The 12,007-nt window shown below is 42.2% G+C and overlaps 1 protein-coding gene across 2 annotated transcripts in view; it reads left to right on the plus strand.

Annotated features, from left to right (window-relative positions):
• ARHGEF37 (Rho guanine nucleotide exchange factor 37) overlaps positions 1 to 12,007 on the plus strand; it is a 496,119-nt gene that overhangs the window by 466,699 nt on the left and 17,413 nt on the right. The gene's annotated exons all lie outside the window — the stretch shown is intronic.

A 12,007-nucleotide genomic window follows, 5' to 3' on the forward strand; every position in this document is an offset into this window, starting at 1 on the left:
CAGATGTCCTGGGCGAGGCCCGACCTGGGAGTATCCCTGCTGAGTGTATTTACCTGGGATTTTTCCCTTTCCAATAATACTATACAAAAGTTCCCTGGACCAGTGGCAAACACGGTGCTTCTGTACCTCCAGCATTTCCTTGAGAGGCTTTCTTTCATGGTGTGACTGCAGTTCGTTGGTGTACCCATGTACTCTTTCCCTCTAGGCGGTGCCCCATACACCCAGGCTTACTCTTGAAGGAGGTCAGTGTGGCCCCCCTATCTGGTGCTGAATTAGCACCTTTAATAAACTATGGAAATATACTGAGGCAGTATAAGCTGAGGCGACAGGCCGACCCTGCCGAAAATGGGCCGCCGCCCAAAGTAAGTGCCCAAGCGAAGCGAGGGTCCCTTAACGCTGGCGGCAGTGCCATTACTAGCACAGTCAGCCTCAAGCTGAGGGTTATAACAACATTAGCATCCACGTACCTCACACGCTGGCGCTAAGGGTGTCTCAAATAAAGAAAGGTCAAAAGAAATCTTACCTTGCTGGTTGGTGCTGTGCAGTATTTCAACAAGAAAAAGAGATTTTGAAAATACACTGTGGCATTGGGGAGCAATCCTTTGAACCCGCTTGTGAGGTACGTGGGTGCTAAGTGTTGAAGGGGAAGCACGGAAGGGGGCACAAGCCAAGTGGGACTGTCTGCTCGGCATGTGGGCTTATATTGGTGAAAACATCCCTTGCTCTGAGCTTCCTGATTGGCTTGCACTCCCTTGCAGGATGATAATTAAGGTAATTCACATCATCTATAGGTGGTCACCCTGGCCTTTTATTCAGGCCGTGGAAATATACAGAAGGCAAGTCACGTCTTCAAGAAGCTGATAGTAAAATATGGGTTATTTCTGAATCATTTTTTCTGATAACCTTCATTTAGAGTTGTATTCTGGAAATTAGATTAGTTTTATCCCAACGGCTGTAGAAAAAATACAATTTGAACGTGAGAACTTTTGTAATCGTGGCGATTATTTTTAATCTTTAACTTAAAGTAGATTTTCCCAATTTCCTCATGATCCTGTCCAGGCTTTTGTTTGCCTCTAGCTAAAAACATTAGATGCAGAGGCAGGGGAGGTAGGGTCCATTGTGGTGCAGGAAAGCATTGCGTGGGGCTTCCCTAGACTCCTTACTCCCATTATGTGAGCGGATGAAAGCTGACCATAATACTAATGAACAATTAAAAGTTACAATATTTTGATATCTTTCAAAATTTAAGACGTTTCAGGACTATTCTTCCAACGTCACATATATGCAGAGATTAGTTACTTACCCACCAAGAGAAGGTCATTTTGAAACAACCCAAGCGTGTGTTCTGCAAGTATGAGAAGAAGGCATGCATTTTATAACCTCTTTATAGACTGCTACTTCCGCTCATGCTCGCGCAGAACCACCCAATCCTTCCAACTACTGCTGTTTCCTTCCAGCACAGTCCATATTACAACACAGAATTCTTAGTTCTGTTTGCAGACGGCAATATTTTTGGGTATGATTTGTAAGTAAATCTTACACCCGTAACAAGTTATTCCAAATGGACGTATGCAGGAGTCACAACAAAACTACAAACCTGGAGCGCACGTACTTTTTGGTGGCACAAGTTCCAACTGGAATAAGATCACAACATTTCAGGGCATTCATATTGGGTGTAAATGTTTCCATGAAGGAGCAGCATCTAAGCTCTCTACACTTCACTGTGGTAGTGGGTGGAGCCTACAGTGCTTTCTTAGGGAATTCAGGATTAACATTGACCCTCTTAGCACTTCAGGGGATGACAATTGTATATCTAGAGCATTCGTATTTTTTTCAGTACCCTTAAAAATTATAATCCAATATTTATTAAAGGAAAATACAAAATGATTGCTTTTTAGATAAGAGATGCGTTTCACGCTTTGCGACAAACAATAGTTTTTTTTTTTAGTACATCAAAGAAGCACTGACATTTTATTCAGTTTCAAAGGATCTACAAACAATGTGCCAAAATGAAGAAAACAACAAAAAAGAACTCAGAACTGGGTAGGCATCATTAGAATAAAGTGATAGGTCCATGTCTAGAACAGCTGCATTTTGTCAGAGTCTCTGTGATTATGTTGATAATGGACAGCGAGAAAAAACCTGCTGCCATTGGTATGGCCTAGAGGCACTCTGAGGATGAGTGAGAAGTAGTGAGATGAGTGTTCAAATGCATGTGTGCATTTTTAGCCTAATCGAAGGTAGGTAGGGAATGACTAGGTCCCTAACAGCATCCCATATTATCAGATGTGAGGACGGGTGCTGTGCCAAATTGTCACACGAGTCAAAAGCGTCACGCTATGTGAACAGCTGGACCGAATTTTGCGTGGCACTCCGCTGCATTCTATGGGTGGTGGCGCTCAGGCGGAGGGTGATGTATGTCTAGGGTAGGGTATAGTCAAATATTGTGAAATAGAACAAATAGTCAAATAGATGAAAGTGGCAAACCTACATTTGGAAGACTTTGGGACTGTAATGTAATATTGGCAAAATATAAACAGTGGCAAGGTTTAAAGTGGAGGCCGCGATTCGGAGGGCTTGTGTCGGTGCAAGGTGCCGGTGTGGAAGCATCGAACGTAGGCAAGTTTTAATGGAGAAAACCTACATTTGGAATACTCTGAGAAGCAGAACCCAGGTGTGGCAAAACTATACACAGTTGCTAGAATAAAGTGGCAGAATTGCAAACTGGAACACATATGCAAATGTGGCAAAACACAGTAGTGGAGAGATTGACAGTGGCAGACCTACCTATGGAATATTCTTGGAAGAAAAATGCAAGTGTGGCAAAATATAGACAGTGGGGAGATTTGAAGCAGCAATCTAAATTAGAAGCCCTAGCCAGGCAAAATGCAAGTGTGGTAAAATACAAACGGTGGCAAGATCGAAAGCAGCAATCCAAATTAGGAAACATGGAAGTACAGCAGATTATAGACAGTGATATAGACAGTGGCAACATTTAAAGCAGTAATCTAAAACTGAGGGCCCCAGTCAGGCAAAATGTAAGTGTGGCAAAATGCAAACAGTGACAAGTTTCAAAACAGCAATCTAAACTGTGGGCCTTAGTCAGTCAAAATGCAAGTGTTACAAAATATAGACAGTGGCAAGATTTAAAGCAGCAATCTAAACTGGGGGCTCTAATCAGGCAGAATGCAAGTGTGGCAAAATACAAACAGTGGCGAGATTTAATGTAACAACCCCACAGTTGGAAAACTCTGGGAAGCACTTTGCAGGAGTGGCAAAAAACAGTAGTGGCAAGATTCAATGAAGACATTCCTTACCTGAAGTAGCTGTAGAAAGGAGATTGTGGCCTCTGGCAGGTATTTGGTGCCTGGCAAATGGATGGAGGCACTCTAAGGAAGTCGCCCTTAGCCTGTCCTCTTCGCCGGCTGCCCGGGCAAGGCTGCCCTGTGGGAAAGCTTCAAATGTGTTGTTTCGGATCTTGTGACTTGGTGAACACCAACAGGATGCAGCAAGGGTGGGCAGTGGGAGGGAGGTGGGGTTTGCTGGGAGAATCCATGGAGCACGCTGAGGGCCAAAATAACCAAATAAAAAGCAGGAAGGACTACTCACGCCCTGGATCCTCTCTTCTCTCACGCAACAGTGGGGAAATGGGAGAATGCACTCTGTCACCTTGTCCTCCTGGTGTTCTGGCTCTCCTGCCCTGGTGAAACTCAATACGACACAGCAAGGGCGGGCACAGACGGGGGGCGTGGGTTTGCTGGAAGAGTCTGAGATGCACAGTGAGGACACTTGGGGAGGCAAAAGGCCTAAAATGCTTAAATAAGTAATGGAAATTTACATATAAGAATGCAACTACAGACATTTCCAGAATGGTGAACAACATCACAAAAGGACATATTGCTCAAGACTGAGGGAAACATATCTAGCCACTTTTGGCTGGCTTAAACAGAAAGGGATATGCCCCGCACAATACATCATATTTCTTTATTAGTATCTTTTATTGCATTTTCTATCTGTCAATGCACCACCAAGAGGTATTTTTCCTTTTTAACAGTGATTGTGTGAATATATTAAGTGACTTGATTCTTCAAATGATGTATGGTGCCGTATTTAATGTTCTCAGTGTTATTTTCACATACTGGCATAATGCTGTTTTTGGAGTGTACCCCATTGCTTTCCACCTTTTTCATCGTTTTTTTTCATCTTGGCACCCTGTTGTTAGGCCCTTTCAAATAGAATACTATTTTTTTTTATTTGATGGTTCCTTGATTTGTAGAAACATATTGTGAGTCTTAAAGAAGAGCTAGTCTATTCAGGAAACATGTGCTGATTCTGTCTTTTTTACCTACAATTTGAGCAAACATAAAACAGCAATGTTTTAATCCTCCCATCATGCTTATCAGATTATAGGTTTGTTTAGAAACATGAATAGCATGATAGCTGGATGTGCTACTATCAAGGGTGGGGCATGAGAGTGTTCAGTTCTGGGAATTTGGTGCATTTTTCATATTAATTTGCCAATGCAAATCAATCAAAAGTGTTTATTTGGCTAAGAAAAATCCAATAAATAAAGCATCAGATAAACCCTCCATGCCATATATAACCCTTCAAGCGTGTATCTGTGTTACTCGCTGTGTCTTTCACATGTAGACAGTATAATACTGTCTACACGCCGATGATACCCAGATCCTCATCCCGTTGTTGGGGGATTATGACAAGGATTTGGCCTTCGTTAATAAAGTGTACCTCATCATCCAGGCATGGATGGCCTCACACGGTCTATGCCTGAATGATGACAAGACGGAACTCCTTATTCTTGGATCAACTCACTACCTCAACAAGCTGGGCCACAAATACTCATCATTCATAATTGACGATAACAAGATCAAGGTAGCTAAGGAGGTTAAAACCCTCGGCTTCTATCTAGATTCCTCCCTCACCTTCAACAAACAAATGAATGCAATGGCCTCCGCCACCGTGTGCACTTGCAAACTCATTAGGGCAGCCAAACCCTTTCTCTCCCCACCAACTCTACTACCTTGGCCAGGGCACTGATCCTGTCCAAGTTGGACTATTGCAACGCTCTATATGTAGGATGTAACAAATATATCTCAAACAAAATCCAAATCCTCCAAAATAATGCCCTTAGAGCGGCCCTCAGTATCCCAAAGAAAGCCCACATCTCTGACTCCAGAAGATCCGTCAACTGGCTATCCACCAAGGACAAGATATTCCTTAAATCAGTGTCTCTGATTCACAAATGCCTCCACCAAGCAGCCCCTCAATACCTCATCTCCAGATTTACTAGACCCACCTTCTCTTGCCCCGTGAGAACGGCCAATACCAACCTTCTTCTGGTGCCCAGGTTCAAACAAACTATGTCTGGAGGTAACAGCTTTCCAGTTAAAGCAGCGCAATTCTGGAACTCCCTTCCCCCTACCTGCAGGGAGGACCTACCCTACCACCAGTTCAGAGCCAGAACTATCCACTGGCTTAAAACACTCGACTCATAACGACCTTCCGTTGCCTTGATGCGCCACTACCACCTGGCTTTTTACCTCACTGAATGTAAATATGTATATAGTATTGCTTATAGTGTACATGTTCCTCCCTTCCTATTCGGCGTGATACGTCCTGCACTGTAACCGCAGCGGGACCTCACCCTATTGTATGTAACTAAGTTCTTGCAACCCTGTTGCTGCCTTGCGTCTGGTTACCCCTGGGTTTGGTGCGCACTATAAATAAATAAATACAAATAATACTTAAACTGTAAAATACAAAACAATTTCTTCTTTGTACAAAGCAGTAAAATACATGTAATAGTAGAAAACAGAAATCCAAAAAGTGCATGACTATTTCCTCTTTGTGAAAACAAATGAAGTGCATGTAGAAAACAGGCCGAGATCCATGGCCCAGAATTGATGAGACCAGAGACCTCATTGGTGTTCCAGAGGGAGTACCGTAGCCAGCTATTCCCCCATCCTGCTGGGCATAGCCATCCTGGACGACTTCTCCCCCCTCTCTCCTAAGTAACTCTTAGGCACACTTGCTTCCCCTAAACCTACACAGACGCCCTCCTCATTAAACAACTTACTAGCCTAATGCTCAATGCACTTCTTGGTATTGTGAATGACACCCTCAACAAATGTGAATTCGCAGATTCATTTATTTTTATTTTTTTATGTATTGTTTAAAGCGTGGCCCTAGCTCGAGAGCAGCAGAATGCTGTACAGAGTGTGGGTATCCAGCATTTGGGCTGGCATCTATTAACAGTAGCACAGTGCTGTGAGGTCTCATCGTCGGTATGTGTGCCATTGGAATTAGTCTTCGATCACATGTTTAAAGAGCCATGTTTTGAGAGATTTGCAAAATTAGAGAATTGTGGGGGCTTTCCAAGCCAACACTGGGATCGAGTTTTCAGAGGGTGGGTGCATGACAAGAGAAGGATTGTTTGCGGCCCTCTCTTTGCGGACGAGTTGTGATTCAATCCGGTTGGTTTATTGAAGACAAGTCTCATATGACCACATCTCAAAAACCCTTGCTTGACCTAGAAGACCTTGCTAAGTATAGACCAATGAACAGCCTTGCATTCATCAGACTCACTCTGATCCAACTGACTCCCAGTATTTTGTGGTGTTCCCCAGGTTTCTATACACTCCCCAACTATCTTCAATCGGAATCCTGGGGAAGTTTCCTAAATGTTCCCAACATAGCTATCCATCAGTATGCTGATGGCACTCATCTGTGGCTCACGGCCGATGGCCCTAGGACACTGCTCCCCTTTGCAAATTCCTGGCTACCATCCAGAAATTGATGAGAAACACCTAGAAAAACTGAACTCTCCTAAGACTGATATCATCCTCAACAGTCCCCCACCAAACAACTACTTGTGCAACAACGGCAGGACGAGAGTCACCTTGGAGGATTCACCATGCAGCTGTTGAACTAAGCCACATCCCTGGGCTTCATTGTTGACAGTAGCCTTTCCTTCCAAAATTAAATAGCCAAAAGAAGCAATCCACATGGCTCCAGATCTCCACACCCCGCAAACTCATCCGTTTCACCCCTGCATGACTTCCACACTGCAGTCCAACCCCTTGTTATCTCATACATAGATGAGGAATTGACCTCCTCACTGGGCTTCCAGACATGCACCTGCTGTCCCCGCGCCTCCAAGGCACTCCTGAACACTGCAGCATACTTCGTTACAGACACCTGTAAATTCTTCTGCGCCCTGACCAACTGGAACTGGCACAAACTCGAGATGCGCCCACCATTCTCCAGTTGTGCAAAACACTGAAAACCTTCAACAATACCTGCTGGATACATTAAAATCCATCCTTCCTCCACTAACAGTACTGTAGTACTTTTTTTTTTAAATTGAAATTGGTTTAGTTGAAATTCAAATTTTTCAATCTGTCACATCAAAATTACATGTTATGACATAAGCAAATACGTTAAAACATTAATTTTCATTATGACACATTATCATAGATTCAACACATTTGGATTTAAAACATTATAGGTCATCATAAAACCATAGTTTGATAAAAAGAAGAATTAAAAATGCCTAGATTAAGAAAGTTCTTCATTTCAATATGAATTATGACGGTATTGTTTTTTTGCTAGATTTAGTTCATTAAGGTAATGAACAGTAACTATAATTAGTGAAACTTTTGGTGTGTTGAATATCTCATACCATAATTGTTCTTTGGTAAGTAATACTCTATATTTGAAAAACTTTGTGTTTTATCCTTAATTCAAGCAGAAAAGGACATTCCGAGATTAGATTAAAGATGGATTCCAAATTCACAGATATTTTACAGAATCTACAGGAAAGACTTAACGTTTGGTCTTTAGCATATTGTGCAAGTTTGATGTTAGTTGGCAATAGGTTTAGCCTAAAACGTAAAAAGGTGTCCGCATAGGATCTGTCTGGGAATGCTGAGATCTATTTAGGAATGTCATTCAGTGCTTTCACAATAAAAGGACCCGCTTTAAAGGCTGAGTAATGGAGACATTTTTCCCTTGTAACAATCCAGTCATGTCTTAGCAACTTGAGTTTGGCTTTGTCTGGAAATTGAGCGAGATCATTAAAAGAGTTATCTGCCTCCAAAAGAGCCTTTTACACTCTTGGACCCAGGAGGAAATTGTATTATTACTTGTGGATTGCATCATGTCTCTTACAGCCGGAAACACATTTTTAGTATGATCTGTAGTAAGAAGAGTTTTCCGATATAATGTTAACATTGCCCAAGTGACCACCACGGATGGAGAAGACAAACCGAGTTCATAGCGAATTATGGCTATTGGGTAACTTAGAGGGACCGACAGTATTGCTTTCCAATATAAACCTTCTATGTAGTCCCAGTTTACTTGTTTGTTCATGATTTTGGTATGACTTCCATATGTAATTATGGGAACGGCTTTCTGAAAATAAAACATGCGCGCAGGTATCAAAGAAAACCGACCATACTTCCTTTGTAGGGCTTTTGCTTGGATTGATAAAAGTTTCATTCTATTGGTGATTTCGTTTTTGTAGGGGATGTCTGCTATATCAGAATTGATGTTAACTCCAAGGTATTTATACTGATGTATTGTGTCAAGTGGATGATTGGTAATAAACCAGTTAAATTTGATTTTGTTTTTTTTTGGTGAGGGCTGAACGATTAAAATTTTCGTTTTGTTGATGCTAATTTCCAGTTTGTTTAGTTCTGTGTATTGCGATAGCACAGCCAATTTCCTCTGGAGGCCTATAGGGATTTTATCGAAAAGAACCATATCATCTGCGTATAATAGATGAGGAATAGTTAGGGATCCTAAACGTGGTGAGAAAGACTGCACTTCCGTCAATTCTTTAAAAAAGTCACTTATATAAAAGTTAAAAAGAATTGAAGCGAACGGACAGCCCCGTTTTAGCCCGCTGTTTGTTCTTATTGTGTTTGACAAGAGACCGTCAGTTGTAAGTTTAATTCTTATACTCGTACTCGAGTAAAACCATAAAATCAGGTTGAAAATATAAGAAGGGCAATTGGCATTTAAAAGTTTTTCCCATAGCAAGGAGCGAGAGATAGTCAAAACGCTTGTTTGAAGTCGACTAGGGCAAGATATATTGGTTGTTTCCTGTGAATGGCTTGGGCTTTGAGTATGGCAATAATAACTAGATTTAATGATGTACCTATACCCAGAACAAAGCCAGATTGATAGGGATCCATTAAATCCTGCTCAAGATTTTTCCTGGCACGTCTAAAAGCGCTATTGGGCGATAGTTAATTAGGGATGATCTATCCCCATTATCCAGATTATAATTGCCTCTTGCCATAAGGGGGGAAATTTATTTTGATTTATCACATTTTTAAAAATCAAGTATAAAACATCAGCCCGGGCTTCCGGGTTTTCCTTTAAAATGGCATTTGTTATGTCAGGACCAGGCGCACGCAAATTGTTCAATTTCTTGATTATGATAGTTCTATCCAGAGCATCAAATTCTAAGGTTTTGGTATCAGGACTACTTTGATTCTTAGCGACGAGAGCTTCTTCGGGTTTGAATAGAAGTTTCTCGTAATGTAGTACTGTATAAAATGGCGGCAACCGTAATGCTGTTACCCTCCCGTTGTTAAGCGCTCTGCTGTTCTCAAGCTACGTGTCCTATACGCATTACATTCAAATATATACCAGAAGGATTTTCCTGCGCTTCCATGTTAAATAGCTGATTACTACATAGACAATTATGGATAGTACACTTGCAGACTGTTATAGCTCCATTTACACTTCTCACTCCAAGAATCTTTAAACATGGTTTAAGCCAAGCTCTCCTAATATCATCGCCACGGTGAAGGAGTAAAGGTAAGTGCACTAACTCTTTATGCCACTGCCTTCAAAATTCGCCTTAATCTGAATTACCCAATTTCCATTTGCCAGTGAATGTTGGCAAGCGCAATTCTCGAGGCATAGCTTAGAATATAAAATCTTCTTAGAAATCGACTGAACGGGTAGTTTCCAAATCCAAAGGACACCTTCAGATCAAAATATCACAAAACCTGATCTCTCACCCAGGGTACCCATTCATTTTACCGAAAATAAATCAGAGTGGTAAGTTTTACCGAAACCCAAAATACCGAAAAATACCAAAATGTTAAATAAATATATGGTAGTAGGGTAAAGGGGTAAAATGGGTGGGGATGGGGTTGAAGTGGTGTTAAAAGGATACAAAAATGGGGGACTTGGCTGGGGGACCCCTCCATATAATTTCATTTTTAAAAATCTGTCTTTTTTCAGTATTTTGACTTCGGTGAAATTGACCAGTCTGATTTTATTTTCGGTAATCACATGTAACCCTCGCCCAGCCTCTCTCTAGAATATCACGGGCCTGCCCATTTCACTAGCACTCGCTTTAGCTCACTGATTGTTTTCTTATGGACAACAGGTCCTCCCATAAGTGCACCGCCATGTGATTATTATAGCACACCTGGAGGCATCGACAAGGGCCTCTCTGCATTCAGTGAGAAAGGGGGACCTCCGGGCCCCGGGCCCCACCCCCCATACAAGAGATGCTTAAAAGGAGCTTAATTTCCGACGGCTAAACCCCAGAGTTAACCACCCTGGGCTACGCTTGGGGTAGATTATGGCAGGGGTAATACATCCTTTAAAAGTAGGTACTTGTGAGACACCGGGTGCTTCATTTTACAATGTCCCCGAAGCCCATCAACAAATGGTGCCTCAGATTGGGTTTGGCCCCAATACAATTGCACAGCGATCAATAGTGATCAATAGTGCATGACCATCAAATCTTTTTCGAAAGACACATTGTTTCACCCAGTCTTCTACTTAATAATAAGTCACTCATTTTTACTTGGAGCCCCCCATGTGCCATCACAACTGAGGAGCATACCGAGCAAATCAAACAATTAAGTGTTCAATCCCCCCTAAACGCCTACATTTAGCCGTAAAGATTTGGGGGGTAATTCATGGATTACTTGTGCTGAAAAAAACAGGATTCGCGCACCATTCTGCCCGCGAATCCCCACAAATTACCCCTTAATAGGATGGTACGCCAGTTTTTGGGTCTTTACAAATTTAATGCTTAAACCCTTTGGTTGCGCACGTCTATAGGAATTATGTCAAAACCTCATCATTTGCAAGTCATAAAACAAGAATTAGTTTGCAGCTGAGGCTCGGGGCATCTGATATTTTTTTTTTATTAACTCAGTGACTACTTTCCTAATGTAGAGGCAGGTAAACAGTGGGGACTATCGCGCATACCTGTCATTCTTCCCTATTAACAGGAAAGTACTGAAGTTGCCTGTTACCCACATAACAGAAGTGCAATGTTCACTTTACAATGCTATAATCGTGTACGGTAATGAAGACCGGACATGCAGTGCTTCCAGATACAAATGAGCTCTGTAGGGCCAAGTCAAAAGCTGTTATCAAATCAATTAAGCAGTGCTTTAAGTGGCCCAGGGGTAGCTGGGACAGAGTCCCAGCCGTCTGCAAAAAGTGTTTCTGAGATGGTGAGCTACTGGGGCTCCCTCAAGTCCTCTGGTAGACCCAGGCGGTTAGGCCACCAGAAGCCAAGGGATTTTTTTTCTTGATCCTGAAGCTCTCTTGGCTTGTGAACGCCTCCCCTTTTCTTGCTTAATTGTGCTTTCAACCCCTACCAGGCATCCCTTAAAGTAAGAGATGCAGGAATCATCACGCTCACACCAGTAGATGAGAGGGTGATGTCCGCTTAGGTATACTTAGTTGGGGTAGGGTGCACAATTAAGGAGCAAAACGAGAGGCGTGTTGGGGATCATACTTTCAGCCATAGCTCCTTTAGGCCACACCCGCATCAGCACTACACCTAGGCCACGCCCCCGGTCAGAGCCCCCTTTGATTTTGCCTGCCACTTGAACTCACTGCAATTAAGAGTAAATAAAGAACTTACCTTCTCAACAACACATACTATTGGACAAGTACTTCATTGTAGCTTGAGGTTTTGACCGATCATAGCCATAAGTTATGG

The sequence above is a fragment of the Ambystoma mexicanum genome, chromosome 3p (genome assembly GCF_040938575.1).
Source record: "Ambystoma mexicanum isolate Mex_15411 chromosome 3p, UKY_AmexF1_1, whole genome shotgun sequence".
In the NCBI taxonomy this organism is placed as follows: domain Eukaryota; kingdom Metazoa; phylum Chordata; class Amphibia; order Caudata; family Ambystomatidae; genus Ambystoma; species Ambystoma mexicanum.